The 17,621-nt window shown below is 38.6% G+C and overlaps 1 protein-coding gene across 3 annotated transcripts in view; it reads left to right on the top strand.

Moving 5' to 3' along the window:
- The window catches only part of Pdlim5 (PDZ and LIM domain 5), a 158,642-nt gene that overhangs the window by 106,305 nt on the left and 34,716 nt on the right, over positions 1-17,621 (top strand). The gene's annotated exons all lie outside the window — the stretch shown is intronic.

Below are 17,621 nucleotides of genomic sequence, written 5' to 3' on the forward strand. Positions count from 1 at the left end.
CTTCCTTCCTTCCTTCCTTCCTTCCTTCCTTCCTTCCTTCCTTCCTTCCTTCCTTCCTTCCTTCCTTCCTTTTTTTGGCAGTTGTGGGCCTGGGAGCTGTCCCTGAGCTCTTCAGCTCAAGGCTAGTGCTCTACCACTTGAGCCACAGAACCACTTCTGGTTTTCTGAATGGTTTATTGGAAATAAGAGTCTCACAGACTTTCCTGCCAGGACTGGCTTTGAACTGCGATCCTCAGATCTCAGCCTCCTGAGTAGCTAGGATTACAGATGTGAGCCACCGGTGCCCAGCATACATTCTTATTTTTCTATAGTTTAATGTCACTGTAGAGTAGGAGAGATGCTTGATACCTTGAGAAACTTAAATTTTGGTTAGTCATTTGTTACTATTAAAATTTAGCCCCTAAATGTTTGTGTCTAGGATATTGTTATGCTCTTTTCCTCTAAATGTCATGATATATAAGATATCTTTCTTTTATTACACTAATTCTTCAAATACTTGCCTGCTGTGCTTTTAGGATCCTAACATCAATCCCAGTTATTACTATGATCTGTCCTCTGGAAGAATATCGACTTTCCTAGCCCAGGCTTTCCTGTACCTAATAATTCATTCTTGATCTCACAAGATAAGTGTTAGAAAGATTGAATTAAAGTCACATAAAAATGATGTGCTAGGGTAGATGTGGTATTTTCCATCAAGAACCAAGTTTCTAAAAGAACTAGTGAGCTGATAGAACTGCTAGAAAGAATTTTAGGTAAATTTAAGAATTCTTCCCTAAAACAGACAAAAGAGCTTTCTAATTTGAAATAGGTACTAATGAAAATAAGAATTTAGTACCTTGTCCAGTAAGTATTTTAATGTGTCACTGAAGCGGTCCATATGTGAGCATAGGGAAGAGATGTTCAGCCAGGATCACAAAGGACATTTCCATCTGACCGAGTCACTAGTTGAATTCCTGAGCTTTGTGAATCTTCTGGGACATTTTATATTTCCAGCTTAAAAGCTAGCCAAAACTTATACAAGTTTCTGCACAAATATTATTTTAAGTCTGGTGACCTAATTTATGACTTGTTTTTGTTTGTCTTACACAATCTTTCTCTATCAGAGGTTTGTTTTGAATATGAAATTGGGAAGTAACTCTGAAGAATTTTCAACATTGTTTTAATGATGTTTTACCAGTGAGAAGATGGACTGTGTCTTGGACAGAGTGGAATATATTTTTGCTCCCTTGAAAAATACATTGTAGGAGCAAAACATACTCATTTCATTTGTTTATCATTACCCTAAGGAAAGCTCTGTACAGAAACATCTTAGCACTGCTTATGAAGAGCTGTGATGTTAAGATGCAGAATAACCCTCCCTGCTGTTACTCAAGGTTATTAAAAAATACAGAATATTTTGGCTTTTCCCCATATAATTTTACAATTATTGTTTCTGATGTGTGTTTACAAATCACATGAGTCATAAATATTCATTCATTGTCTGGTTTCATTCTTTCAAATGAGTAATTAACCAAGGCTTGATGTGCCAGGCATGCATCTATGTCTATACTGCAGTAAGTACATAGATAAACAAGATGATTTGAGGTCATTTTTTTGCCAAGATTATAAAATAGATTAAGTTGAGAAATATAAAAAAACTGGCTTAGGCAAGGTAGGATTGCTTTAGATTATATATAGACCCCTGAGGAGATGACCTTAATGCCAGTAATTGAGAGAGGAGAAAAAGTTGGCCAACCAGGTGATGATCTAAAAACAGAACTTAAGGCAGGGGAAAAGCAGGTGTGGTAACAAGTATGGCAAGTACCGCAAGCTGGAAGGACAGTGGGGCTGAAATGTGGAGAATGAGAACATTCCAGGCATTAAAAATAATTCTCCGGCTGGGAAGGTGGCTCAGTGGTAGAGCCCTTGCCTTGCATGCATTAGGCTCTGGGTTCGATTCCTCAGCACCACATAAGCAAAAAGAAAAAAGCTGGAAGTGGCACTGTAGTTCAAGTGGTAGATTGCTAAGCTTGAGCTGAAGAGCTGAGGGACAGCGCCCAGGCCCAGAGTTCAGTCCCCACGACCGGACCCCCCCAAAAAAAATCTCAACCCTGGAGGTGAGCAACTTAGATCTCCAATCAAATCACATTCAGTTAAAATTAGAAAATGAAGAACCAAGGGCTGGGGACGTTATCTGAAGTGATTGAGGACTCTTCTAGTATATATGCAAGGCTCTGGGTTCAGTCCCCACTACTGCTCCCCCACAGAAGGAAAAGGACGAGGAAGGGAAGATCCAGTGTCCGTTTTCAGCTTGCTCAATAAAGTGCATACCTTCCAGGTGCTGGTGGCTCATGTCTGTAACACTAGGTACCCAAGAGGTTGAGATCTGAGGATCATAGTTTGAAGCCAAAGTCCATGAGACTCTTATCTCTAATAAGCTACTCAGAAAAAAAACAAAAACAAAAAACTAGAAGTAGTGCTGTGGCTCAAGGCTAGCTGTGCACTAGCTTTGAGCAAAAGCTCTGAGACAGCGCTCAGGCACTGAGTTCAAGCCCCAGGACAGGCAAAGTATATACCTGTTTAGTATACATCAAGGCTGGCTATCAATGCAATGTTTTTTTTTCTGCTGAGAGTCAGTGAAGTCCTGGAGAAGGGAGGCAGAGATGGATTGTGTATGTGTAAGAAATAGGGAACGGAAACAGAGTGCCCATATAAAAGCACAAACTGGATCCTGATAATTTGACCTATGATGTACTATTCATAATTTAATGATAAACTTAATAGTTTAGTTCTGTCTATAAAAAAGTTGGCTAAAATTGTTTGGAGATGATGTATCTATTTCTAGTCAAACAAAATTTCTTTTTTTAACTGTAAAAATACTGTACAGAGGGGTTACAATTACATGAGCAAGGTAATGAGTACATTTCTTATCAAGCATTGTTGCCTCCTCCTTTGTTTCCCCTTTTCATCCCTTAACAAGTTTTTCTTTGATCACTGTCTCCAGAATAAACACCAGCAGAGAGTGCTCCCTGTGGGTCTGTACCCACACACTGCTTTGGTGTAGGACTTGGTACCAGTCCTGCTGTTAGTGTGGGTGCAGACAGTCTTTATAGGTCAAGCCCTGTACTGGCACCTCAGATGCCCACAGGCAATGCATGTACTGACTGGTGGTGGGTGGAGGGAAGTGGAGGAAGAATGCTTGGCCATTTCAGCCCAGCCCTTGTAGCTCCAAGGCTGCTGTCGGATCCGCTGAAGCTGTCCTAAATCCTGAATGGCCACTCAACATCTGTTCACTTCTGCTACTCTGCCCTGGCCCCTTGTTACAGCTCTTGGTCCAAGTGGTAATTCTTAAGGAGCACTTCCATGCTACACTCTGTCCTGAGGTCTAATTTCTGGAGAATCTAATCTAAAAGAATCAGATTCTTTTAGATCCCAATTTGGATCCCTGGTTCTCTTCAGCTTGGTCCTTTAATTAATCTTCTTGTCATTTTTTCTCCGTCATTTTCTATCTCTTCTTTAATTTTTTCTAGTTTTTTTTCTTTCTTTTATTTATTTTTTGTGTATATGGTATTAAGGAATCGAACTCAGGACTTCATGCATGCTAGGCAAGCATTCTACCACCAAGCCACATTCCCAGCCCCTATAGCTCTTCTTAAGTCTTTAAAAATATCAGTTAAATGTTTATGGAAATCAGAAGGAAGATGCATTCACATTTTTTTCCTCAATAAAAAAGTTATTTATTTGTGGATTGCATTAGAAACCACCTTGTAATAATGAATAACTTGGAAATTAAATATAATTGGAGCTTTATCAATGAGACAAGAACCTTCAAAATGAAAATTAAGATTAACAGTAAAATCCAATGAACACTTAAAATAGGAAAGCAGTACCAAACATATTCTTAGAATTTGCACATTGAAAATTTCCATATGTACCCTTCTGGAATCATGGATTAGCCCTTTTATCAACCCTTTCATAAATTTTATTTGAACCTATCTCTTTTCTGTACATTGTTAAGAATTTATGACAGTTTGCTTTCCTGGGAGATGGCGCTGCTGAGTACCTTTAGAACTATGCTGGGTTATAAGCAGACAGAGAAAGGTAGGTGCTGCTAGGGACTAAGGATACTGAATATCTGTGTGCCCTGGAAAGGCCCACAACACAGAGATCCACCCAGCACCAAATACTAGTGGTGTGCTACTGAGAACCTGGGCTGAATGCACATATCATCCCTTCCATGTCTTCTCATTTCTTTTTACAAGGACAACCATTTATTTCTTACAGTGTACCCTCACCCTCTCCATCTGCACCCCACACGGGAATAATCTCATTTCTGAACTGACATAGTTCACACTTTTTTTTTAACCCCCCTCTGGGCACCTCCTTTTCTAATTAGTACTATCGATGTTTGTCTACATATCTCAACTTTCCAATTATAAGCACTTTGAAGACAAGAGTCTTTGTAGTAAGTAATATAAATGGAAATGTTTGAACACAGGACCTCACACTTGTTAGATAGGTATCCTGCCACTTGAGCCCCAGCCCAAGGGTGTTATTTGTTTATTTGTTTGTTTGTTTACTGCCAGTCCTGGGGCTTGAACCTGGCCTGGGCGCTGTCCCCCGAGCTTCTTTGGCCTAAGACTAGTGCTCTATCATTTGAGCCTCAGAGCCACTTCTGTTTTTTTGTGAGTAGTTTTTGGGGATAAGAGTCTCACAGACTTGCTTGCCTGGGCTGGCTTTAAACCTCCATCTTCAGATCTCAGCCTCCTGAGGAGCTAGGATTACAGGCCTGGCTAGATGTTTTTCTTAATCTCACTGTTTCTACAATGACAGATTGTCATTGTAATGTTTATAAGCAAACAGCATTTTCATATAAAAATCTCTAAAATTATTATGGTCAAGGCATCATTTTAACAATCTTTTATCTCCCTGGTTAAGGAACGATGTATTCTGATTTATGTAGTTATTTATTTTACAGATTATAGTTGAGAATTATATTGTATGATATGACCTCCCAATTTTCAAAAAAATTAGAATACTTAAGGGAGGAATGATTGCTTCTTCTTTTAGTGGAAAACCATTTTAGACTTGTGTCACCAATTACACTGCATTAAACAAACCTTTATAGAGAAAAACCCAAATCCTTTTAAAGGCTAAAGAACTCCCTATGTTTGTATTCATGTCTAAATAATCATTTATATATGTTTGATCTCCTTAGTACTAAAATAATTTTCATGTGCTTTCCAGCTGGCTGCCCTGAAAATGGGATTTGACACTAAAGAATGAATCCCTAAGTTACTTCTTGAACAGAAATAATATCCTTGTTATATATAACAGTTGACAGTACCTATAATCCTAAACTACTGTTTTCTAAGATATGTAAAGGCAGTGAAATCATTCCCTAATGTGTCATGCACACGTATTTTTGTGAAGTAAGAATTAACACTCACACTTCCCAAAAGATAATACCATCACTTCCATAGCAGTATCATTTTAAAAGATAACTTAAAAATTAACCAGGTAGATTTTTTTAGCTAATACCATGATACACATTATAAATGTCTGCCAATCTAAGAAAGATCACCTATTTAAAGTGGGTATAAAATCTGGTACATTTTCTTAGTTGCAATATATGGAATATTTGTACTTGATCCACTTTCATTTACTGCTGGAAGCTTTACATTTATTCGAACATGGGGTTGGAGACTGCAGTGTAAATCTCGCCATCTACTGAACATAAGTAGGTACTGCACTTCAGTGCCTTAAGAACCTGTAGATGTTCACACACAAATTGTTGAGCTGTCTAATTTTGAAAACAATTATTTTTCCCAAAGTAAACTTTCTATCCAGGTCAGTATTTGTAATATCAAAATTCAATCCTAACAGTCTAATCTATGTACCAAGTACTTTAGAAGCAGGATTTTATCAGGTCACCACTGAGGCTGGTTTGGGTTAATTCTTTTCATTTTATACAACAGAGTTATTTTGCTGAATTAAACCAGGAAATGAAAGGAGTTTGCTGTAATCCTCAATATTAAGGATGACTTCTGAAGTTTAATGTGGTTAACTTCAGATACACTATTTGAAAGATCACAACTTGGCAACATTTAGTTATGAGCATTGATAGGAGAGCATTTGCCCCGGTGAAGTGTTCATTTTCTGTATTTTGATGCCGTTTGATTTTACATTTTTCTGTCACATCAAAGATTTCCATCTGCTTTACATCATGTTTACACGAAGATTTATGATAGTGTGATTTTATCAAAGAAATTGAGCAGATATATTTTTGATAAATAACATGCTAGGTTAATCATCTTTCAAAAGATGTTCATATATATACATATACACACATACACACATATATAAATTTTAGAATATCTACTGGAAACTATATGGCTTATACCCAAAATATGTGCAACATGACCCTTTCAAAAAAATGTTTCCTGACCCACCCATATCCTGGAATCCAAGATAACAGTGACTATTCAGATTCCCAAGACAATTGATTAGAGCTAATCTCCTATTTGAGTAATATTTCTGTATTGTTGGAGATGGAACTCGAGGTTACATGCACGCTAGGCAAGCAAGCATGCATGCTGAGCACTCTACCACAATCCTAGATTCAGTTTTTTCTTTCATGTAAGCCTAGTTATACACATTTGTACATTAAACTTTTAATAAAAATTTCACGTGCTTTTAGAATCAGTCTGAATTTTCCATGTTTTGGATCTTTCTGTTTTAGTATTAACCATGTCCAACTGAAGAGTTTGAATTTATTTCTTTGAACAGAGAATATGTGAAAGCTAGGCTAATCCCTGTGGAAGTTTTGATTTAATAGTATATATTTAGTAGTCTTTTTCTGATCTTAGTGGATTATGGCACTTGAATTCAGGGCTTGGGCTTTTTCACTCAAAGGTAGTGCTCTACCACTTTGAGCCATAGCACCACTTCCAGTTTTCTGGTCATTAATTGGCAATAAGAGACTTATGGACTTTCCTGTCCCTGCTGGTTTTGAACCATGGTGCTCAGATCTCAGCTTATTGACTAGCTAGGAGATAAGGTATGAGCCACCAGCACCTGGCTTTATTTAGTCCTTTAATCTACTTTATTCATAAAAAGGAAGAAAATTGAAACTTGAGTTTCTGAAATATTTTAATAGCTCCAGGTAGGTGTATATCATGACTTATACAATGGAGATATTTGATGTTTTCAAGTAGAGCAGCAGCACTTTTAAACAAACTTGCTTAAATCAAAGTTATCTATAGATTCTAACAAAAGAGAAATCAAATATTTCTTGCTGAATCTTTTTATGGGATGTTGTAGCAGCACTGTGTGGTGGTAATGAAATGTACAACAACCATGAAAAAAATCGTTCAAAGGTAAACCCACCAAATAACATTGATTCAAGGGGGAAAGAGAAAAGCTGAAGTGACGCTGTCAGTGGTGATTGTGGAATTCGGATTCATTGTTGAAAGAGTTAAGTAAACAAAGCACTCAAACCAAAGGCAAATACTGAAATAGTTTTGGGAATTGATTCCTGGATACAAAGTGATTCTAAATAGTTCTATCCACTTATTTTTGTTCAATAATTTACAGTACAGCATAGTTAAAACCTAGGTTTGCAAAGTAGTTCTCTTTGCATTTAGAACTCTTTGCATTTATTTTAAACCTGGAGAGTAAGAAAGGAAGGAAGAGTGGGAGAAGCAAATATAGTACTGCTTTTCCAAAAAGAAATGTTGACTTTTAAACTGTGGTCTAGTTTAAACTTGAGATCACTTGGAAAAATATCTAGGAGATATTCTTGCTATTTCTTTTTTCTTTCCTTTTTGTTTTTGTTTCAGTACTAGACTTTGAACTCAGTGCCTCTCCTTGGCTTTTCTGTTCAAAACTGGTGCTCTACTCCTTGAGCCACACCTCTACTTCCTATAAGACATTCCTAAAATCATGGCTGGTGAACACTGAGGAAAGATACAGGAAATTGTAAATCAATTCTCAAGAAGTAGAACACATCCAACCTAACATTCTTTGGAATGGGGTAAATATTAATATGTTATCAAAAAAGAGGCCCACCCTAAATTTAACATTGGAATGAGATCATTGCAGTTTTTACAGTTCCTAGCAGGTTGAAAGGACTTTAAGCAAAGAGTACTAAAGGATCCAAGCCCTTTACTACTTCCTGTGTAAACTTGTAGATATCTGTACATTTTCTTTAATCAAATCAGTTTTCAAAAAAGATATTTGAAACTGACAAAAATGGACCTAATCTAGCAAAAAAAGTTAAATTGAACATAATTACATGCAATTTGGATCAAAATGTATTGCTCTTTTATCCGGTACCTGGCTCAGAGAAGATAAGGTTAGCGGAACTAGATAGTTTCTTTAAAAAAGCAACAAGTTTGGATATTTGAAGAAAAGAAAAAAGAAACCCAGTAAGAGTCAATAATGCCATATGGCTTCTAAATTATAAGAAATCCAGCATTTCTATTCATCAGTAATAAATACCATCTGAAATCTACTGTTTAGGCCCTGACGTTAGTCTCTGACAGTGTACTAGATAATCCCACAAAAATCAGCTGAGGAACTATTGGAACAATTAATCTCTCTTTGGATCAGAGGACACTATATGAATAATTGGTCTTAGTTGATATTATGGGCTGGTTTTTTAAAATATTTATTGTTATTATAAAGGTGATATACAGAAGGATTACAGTTATGTAAGTCAGGAAATGAGTACCTTTCTTTTTTGGACAATGTCACCCCTTTGTGGTTTTGTTTTTTTTCCTAAACCCACTGCTGTGTCCTCACTGAAAGTTCTTCCCTAGTTTCGGAATGCATAGACGAGATTGGCTTGCTTCTGCTCGTGTTTATTTTAGTTGGCTCTATGTCTATGGTTCTTCATCCATCGATGCAACCAACCATGGATCTAAAAACATTCATCTGTACTGCACATCTGTAATTTTTCATGTCATTATTCCCTAAACAAAGCAGTGTAACAACTGTTCATATCGGATTTACATTGCATTAGGCATTATAAGTCACTCACAGTGGCATGGATCTGAAGTCCTAGCTGCATGGGAAGCTGTGACAACATAGCAAGAGCCTTCATTTAAAATATATGCAAAAATGTGTGTAGGTTAGATGCAAATCCTATAATTTTTATATAAAGATTGAGAATTGTTAGATTTTGGTATCTGCAGTGTGCTAGAACCAGTCATTCCTGTTAACTAGGTCATAGCTACAAATGTTGTGTACAATAAATAAACCCAAGACATGCTTTTGTTCCACTCACTTGTAAGCAGAGTAAAGGTAACATCATAGACTCAGTCTAGAGAGAATGGAAAAGCAGATATTACAGATTTAGATTCTAATATAATATACAGGACAACAAGATCAACAATGAAGGGTTAGGAAGAGGAAGACCACTGGGCACTAGTTAGAGAAAAAGAAAATACTTAAGCTGAGACATGAATTACCTGACAATGTCAGTCACGTAGATATGTAGGAGATGTGCTCTCCAGACAAGAGAAATCACATATTGGTGTATTCAAGGAACTTAAAGAAAGTTGTTGTGAATAGCATATTGTAAATAAAGGAGGAAGGTGATACAAGATTCAGTGAATGAGCAGGGGAGTAAATCTTGTATTGCCTTGTAGGGAATTTAGATTCTTCTCCCAAAGAAATACACAGCACAGCCGAGGATTCTACTCCGGAAATAACACCTAAAATGTGTTTCTGAAGGTCATTCTGAATTCCATGGAAAACTAATTGAAAAGGGAGAAAGAGGAGACTGCAAATTAGGAGCATTCTCTAAATTAAGGCAAGATATAACACTGACCTTAGCCGTAGAGATGAAGAGAATTGAACAGATTTGTTGAGGAAGCTTTGAACTCTGGGGGGATGATGGAGAGTGCAGAATCATTAGGTCGTTGAATTCAGTAGCAGTTCAGTTGGTTATAGTTCTGCTCAGTAAACTGATTATCATCAAAAGGTAAAAGAAGCTGGTCGCCGGTGGCTTACACCTAACTACTCAGGAGGCTGAGATTTGAGGATCGGGATTCAAAGCCAGCCCAGGCAGTAAAGTCCATAAGACTCTTTATTTCCACTAAACTACCAAGAAAACTGGAAGGGATGCTATGGCTCAAGTAGGCTTGAGAAAATGGAGCTTAGGACACTGGGTAGGCCCTGAGTTCAAGCCCCAGGCCTGACAAATGAAAAGAAAAAAGATAGAAGAGTGAGAGAGCAAAGGTGTTTAAAATGCAAGTTTCCAGGCATATTGTACTTGCTGATGCAAAAGTAAAGGTCATACACTTTGGAGAGCATACTTGAAGTATTCCAGTCCTAAGGCTTAGCCCAGAAAAGAATGTATCACTGAAGGGAAGAAATCAGGAAAGTCAGTAGCAGGTCACTCAGTGATTCAATAGACTTCTATTAAAGTCATTGAGAAAATTTTTAGGGATAAGGTAAAGAGGAAGGCTGAGGGCCAGGGGCTAAAGCTCTTCAGGGTGAGCTATAGACAAGATAAGAAGATGCATCCAGAGTGAGTAGTAGACAGATAGCATTAGCCTCTCAGGACTTGGAGTTTCGGTGATAAAAGATAATTGGTAGTGTTAGAAAGAGAAAAGAGAGGAGGATACTTGCTTCATTTCACCTCTGGAGAAAGGGAATGCAAAGAGTGATAGAGGGTTTTCAAGAGCCCAGCTGGATTTGGAGATGGAGAAAGCAGTAAAGAATGAGAGCCAGGAGCTGGTGGATGAGGCTGGTAAACAGATGGGATTCATCTCCAGGGTTGGAGGGAAAAATTTAAGCTCCATGAGGGGAGGGAATTGGAGAGGTTAGAATGTATGAAGATGGCATAATATGGAAATTAAAGCTTTTGTTTATTTTGTTGAATGAATGGAAATGAGTGATTGAATGGGAGAAATTAGGATGAGTTTAGTTAGAGAGTACATGGCTATTGAGCCATTGAAGTTGATAACCCTATCAAGTAATAGAACAATTTGCCTTTTCATTCTGAGTCATACATCATTTTTTTTTGTAGGATGTGTCCTGTGGGAAAGAAGCTGTTTTAAACTAAGAGATCTCTAAAGTCACTGATAAGAAAGATCTAGGGAAGAAATACCTAATACAGAGCAAGAAGTGTTAAGATTGAGTTTACTGCAACTACAGAAGAGTTGGGCTTCTGGTAGGATTGTGATGATATGCCTTAAAGGTCTGCACACCGTATTTTTAAACATACAGTCCAATGTCTGTTCATCTTTGCCTGTCTTTATACACAACAGCATTTCTCTTTATAGAGATTAAGGGATGATATCAATAACTCGATTTCATGTTGAGCTGTTTACATAGTAAATAAAGGTAATTACCTTTAGGGAAAACAATAGCAGGGAACTGTTAAAGTCAGGCAGTCTCAAAGGTGTGAGGAAATAGAATGTGTGGGCAAAGAGAAAACTTTCCTCAATGTAACTGTCTTAATTCGGGCTACTATTAACCAGAATACCATAGGCTGAGTGACCTAAGTGACAGACATTTACTGCTCACAGTCTTGGAGGCTGGGAAGATCAAGACTGGTAGATTCAGGGTCTGGGGAGGGCTGCTTTGTGGTTAATAGATTACCATTTTCTTCCTGTGTCTATATGAGGGGTGGGGCAGGGGAGCTTTCTGACCTCCTCTTAGAAGAGCATTAATTTGCCTCCAAGACCACATTGGCCACTTCCTGATACCATCATATGGGAGTTTAGAATTTCAACATCAGAGTTAGAGGAGATACATATTTTAGTATATAGCAGCAAATAGTAAATTCCAACTCCATCAGCAAAACCCCTTTTGGGCTGTGGGCAGGTGGCTCACGCCAGTTATCCTAGCTACTGAGAAGGTCGAGATGTGAGAATCAAGTTTTAAAACCAGCCCAGGCAAGGGGAAGGACAAGGGAAAGGGTAACAATGCTCCATGGGAAATGAACTCATTACCTTGCTCATATAACTGTAACCTCTCTGTACAGTATCTTTACAATAATATATATATATATATATATATTTAAATTTAAAAAAAAAAACAACCCAGGCAAAGGTCTTGTGAGACTTATCTCCAGATAGCCAGCAAAAAGCCAAAATTGGAAGTATGGCTCAAGAGGTAGAGCACCAGCAGTGAGCTAAAAAAGCTAAGTAAGACTATAAGCCTGGAGTTCAAGCCCCAGAATTGGAACACACATATACAGAATTCCTTCCTTTTGGGTCTTTTTTTTTTTTTTCTTGCTGCAGTAAGTAGGAAGCACCTAGAAATCTAGTTCACTGGACTGTGCGTTGAGTGGTAGAGTTCTTGCCTGCCTTCCATGAGGCTGCGATCCAGTCCTCTGCAGCACACACACACACACACACACACACACACACACACACACCACACACACACACACACACACTTCGTTTTCGCTACTATTTTCATTATTGCTAATTTATCGTTTCCTTTTGCTTCTAATATATAGTTCTCTTTGCTCTGTGCATTCAGAGCACAAAATGGCTGAAATTTGTGAATAAATAAATTTAGTGCCACAAATTTAAAGTTGAGATTTAGTTGTTTTACTTTTCTGAAAGGGAGATTGCAGTTATATGCAAACATGGCAGTGTTACTATGAAGAAGCCAGAGGTGATAGTTATTGTTCCAGACAAATAGTAGCTTCCTTGACCAAACTAAACCCCTCTGCTATGTCCTCTAACATTAAAGGTCCAAATTCAGCCATGACTTGGATGTATTTCCAGATTCTACTTTGGTCAACTGAGGTGCTTGAGAAAGAAGGAGATGGAGAATACTGCGTAAGGCTGTGTTTTGGCACAGTTAATTGTCAGCATTCAGGGAAAAGTGTCTTCTCATCTGCTCCTGTAGGATGGACTGAGGAAGATAAACCTGCCTGGTTTTATGGGCCACACCTTTAGCAGGAGTCCACATTAAAAAGCCCAGACACAGTTCAGAGAAAGCCACAATGCACAAATAGCTCTTTGTTCATTTTCCTAGAGGAAAGCCAGCCAGAGGCAGCAAGCCAGTTCTGCAGACATATCTGGGAAGGAGCAAGTTCATGTCCCTCTGGTGAGAAATGAAAACTCCCTTAAGCAACAGACAAAGTAGAAAGTTTGTTTGCTGTAGACAATATTTATTTCCTCAAGGGAATAAAAATGAAGGGATGTCAGAGGAGAATAGATATTTCTGTTTCTTCTGTATCAGATGAGTTACTTTGAGATGTTGTTAGAAATCTCATATCGTTAGAGACTGACTATGAAAGTCTATGTGCAGAGCCCAGGGGACACCTCCCAAGTCCACTTGTTTGAAATCCTGGAAATCTGGCTTTAAACCAGAGGGAAAAAAGTCACTTATGCTGTCAGATAAATATATAAATAAAGGAGGAAATTGAAAAGAAGAGTTACTGCTCACAATATTTCATGAGAAACATAAACTTCATTCTCATTTTTCCAGTCAACATAGCTCAAGGAAGCATTAACAACAACAAAAAAAAGCCTCTCATCTTTTAAAACCTGTCCTATGTAGACAATAATTTTTTTGTGTGCCAGTCCTGGGTCTTGAACTCAGGGCCTAAGAACTGTCCCTGAACTCTTTTGCTCAAAGATAGCATTCTACCACAGTGGAGCCACAACACTACTTCCAGCTTTTTGTGAGTATTTAATTGGAGATAAGAGTTCACAGGAACTTTCCTGCCCGGACTGGCTTTTGAACTGAGATAGATCCTCATATCTTGGCCTCCTGAGTAGATAGGATCACAGGCATGAGCCACTGGTGCCAAGTGACATGGTAATGATAGTCATTCCTAAAATATTAATGATTCTTGATATTATTAGTGTATTTTATTCTAGCCATTACATTATCGTGTGTCCCTCCTTATTTGGGCAATAATACTAGTTTAGGTTAAATGTTTTTAATTTGTTTAGTTTTAATTGTCTCTAGAAGGTAGAAATACTAGGGAACATGCAGTATCATGAGTTCTGTATTTGAAAACAATAAATTTCATACATTTATTCAACAATTACTCATTTGTTCTTTGGATTTTGGAAGGCACTTTTATCAACTTTCATTTCTATTGTTCAATATAATGAATGGTTTGTGACCTCGGTAGCTACTGATTAGCTGAGCAAGTCTGAATTTAAACAGATGACATCACAAATGGTATAGTGGCAGTCACAACCAATTGTATGAATGGAGCACTGTACAAATATGTGGCAAAGACAACCTAATCTGCTTTGGGATTTATGGACACCTCATAGGGGAAGTATATCTGAGTTGAGGCGGGAGGATGCTGAGTACTGACCCGGTGGAGGTGTGGTGAGGAGGGGTGCTGGTGTAGCAGAGTTCACCGAGGCCTGTGGAAGAGACCTGGCCTGTCCAGGATGGACTGGAGCATGTGAGAGGGCCAGGCAGCCCGGTGAGCACTCTGAAGAGCAGGTAGCCCCTGATTACGGTGCCTTCAAGCAGTGTTGGAAGGTCTAAGCAACACACAACAAGACTCGTGTCTTGAGATGCTCACTCTGACACAGCTTGGCACCTCCTTTTCCCCTCTCTCTGTGAGGGTCTAGATAGTAAATACATTAAATTTTGTGGACTCTAAGATGTGTAGTAACTACTCAACTTTTTATATCGTAAGAAAGTAGCTGTAGCTATGTAAATGAATGAGCTCCGTGGTGGTATTTTAAAACTTTTATTTATAGATGACAAAATTTGGATTTTATGTGGTTTTCATGTGTAAGATGTTCTGGGTTTTTTGTTTGTTTGTTTTTGTTGGTCCTGGGGTTTGAATCCAGGGTCTGGGTGCTGTCCAGCTTCTTTGTGCCCAAGGCTAGCGCTCTACCGCTTGAGCCACAGCCCACTTCTGGCTTTTTCTGAGTGGTTTATTGGAGATAAGAGCCTCAAGGACTTTTCTGCCCAGGCTGGCTTCTAACTGAGATCCTCAGATCTCAGCCTACTGAGTTGCTAGGATTACAGGTGTGAGCCACTGGTGCCCAGAAATTTTCATACATTAATTTTTTTAAAAAAGATGGAAACTGCCGGGTGCTGGTGGCTCACGCCTGTAATCCTAGCTACTCAGGAGGCTGAGATCTGAGGATCATGGTTCAAAGCCAGCCCGGGCAGGAGAGACCGTGAGACTCCTATCTCCAATAAACCACCAGAAAACCGGAAGTAGCTCAAGTGGTAGAGTGCTCGCCTTGAGCTGAAGAGCTGAGGGACAGCGCCCAGGCCCAGAGTTCAAGCCCCACGACCGACAAAAAAAAAAAAAAAAGATGGAAACTGTTCTTAACTTGTAGGCTAAAAGACAACAAACCTCTTAAATGATATTTTCATTTCATATGACATTTTCTCAAGTTGTATGCAGTGGTTTACAACAGTAGTAAAGGGATGGCAGTTCTGAAAAGGAATATATGCTGTGCTTTTCTATTTCTGTATCTTCGCAACACTCATCTCATGTCATTGTAGATCTCAACAGTCTCATGTGCAAGGCAAGTTTTGGCTGCTATGAAGTATACCATGCAGGCAGCTCCACCCAAGGTGCTGGGGGCATTGTGTAATAGACATTGTATAGGCAGACCCATCCCAAATCCCATCCCACCTGGCTTCTACCTATTATGCTGGAAAACTGAAATTCTTGGAGCCTGAATGTTCTTGAAGCTTCTTAAGTGCACAGTCAGTGAACGGGAATTCTCATCTGCCTTCTCTCCTCCCATTGACATGGCCACACCCATTTAATCCCTAAAAAAGGATTAAATGGATTTAAAAAGCCAGCTTATGTTTTTGGTGGGGAGATGTTATGTTTGATTTTAACCTCTTGAAGAATTGAACTAATGTATATTTAAAAGATGATATACAGAATATGCTAAATACCTCCTGGATTTTTTCACGAATGTTTTTGCTTTTTTTTCTTCTTCTTCTTTGTTTCTGGAAATGTAGCCTTGGCAGTTTTCAGGAAGATGTATGTAAGACCGGAGCTCACCCACCTGCTGCTTGCCAGGTCTTACATCTGGGCAGACAAGTAGCCACACTTCCTAAAGTAGCATCTGCACCTTCTAGGTAGAGCTTTGCCTTGCTGGTTTGTCTAAGATTCAGCACTGGTGAAGCACTGGTTACTAAAACTGTCTGACTAAAAAGGAAAAAGTGGTCATAGGCTGCAGAACTGACCTCACTAACGGGAGACTGATTGGCACTCATCTCAGTACTGCTTCCCATTGCTTTTCACTGTAGATATATTTTTGTTTGCTTTCTAATGTCTAATGTAGAACCGGGAAATCTGTGTCTTTTATTTACTTATTTTGTGATGTTTCAAGTCAGCTTTCTGAGTTTGTTCCATGTATGCTCTTCTAAATTAGAACATTTACCTATGACAGAGTTTGTATGTTCCTAAACACCCAGATAATACTCTCAGAATATTTGGATTACTAATGGCACTTATGAGATATTGGTAGTCCTTTTATAGTACTATTGGTGACAAGATAGAAGAAAAGAAATTGAGTATGTTTTCCTATTCTTCTTACAGGAGAAGGATAATTTAGTGTGTGTGTGTGTGTAAGGATAATTTTGTGTGTGTGTGTGTGTGTGTGTGTGTGTGTGTGTGTGTGTGTGTGGCAGTTCTGGGATTTGAATTCAGCCTTCTGCCTTAAGAAGAACTCAAATGAGTAACACTTCAAGCTCATGTTTATTTTTAGGTTAGTTTTTTAGATAGAGTCTCACTTTTTTTTCCCCCAGTCCAGTCTCTACCTTCCTATACCTCATACATAACTGAGATCTAGGAAATGAACCACCACAGTTGGCATGTTTGTTGAGATAGAGTCTCGCTAATTTTTCTGCCAAGGTTGACCTCAAACCATGATCTCCCCAATCTCTACCTCCAGAGCCAAGACTATAGGCAGGACTCATAGTGTCTAACTAGGTGATACATATTTTTTTAAATCTGACGTTTAGTTGTCTAAGGTCTTACTTCTTAGTATTCTCCATTATTTCCCCCAAAGAGGAACTGTTGCCTCAAAGATATAGCATGTAAAAAGTTAGGTCCCTTGGTAACTAGTCTTTACCTTAACAATCATATTACCCAGCTCTGCCATTGTTACCAACTATTTCTGCTCTCCTGAGACCTTACTCTTCTTTTCTCTAAACATTCACAGCAGAGAGTAGTCATAAATTCAACTCAGTGTCTGAATCTGCAAAAAAAACTCATACTTGTAAGATGTCTGTATAATTGCAAATGCTTGCTGTTTAATTTTCCCTCCAATGGCTTGTAAAATTCCATCCTGTGGAGATAACAGTTTCTCAGATTTTTTTTTTTTTTTTTTTTGTCGATTATGGGGCTTGAACTCTAGGCCTAGGTGCTGTCCCTTAGCTCTTGAGCTCAAGGCAAGCACTCTACCACTTGAGCCACAGCGCCACTTGCAGTTTTCTGGTGGTTTATTGGAGAGAAGAGTCTCACGGACTTTCCTGCCCAGGCTGGCTTTGAACCACAATCCTCAGATCTCAGCCTCCTGAGTAGCTAGGATGACAGGCATGAGCCACCCGTGCCCAGCTCTCAGATCTTTTGACAGAAAGACTAATGTCCACCTCACAGTCAACAGTGGAGCTGCCTCTAACCTGCATTGAAGTCGACACATAATTACTTAGTGTTT

Source organism: Dipodomys ordii, unplaced genomic scaffold, assembly GCF_000151885.1.
Source record: "Dipodomys ordii isolate 6190 unplaced genomic scaffold, Dord_2.0 Scaffold122, whole genome shotgun sequence".
NCBI lineage: Eukaryota > Metazoa > Chordata > Mammalia > Rodentia > Heteromyidae > Dipodomys > Dipodomys ordii.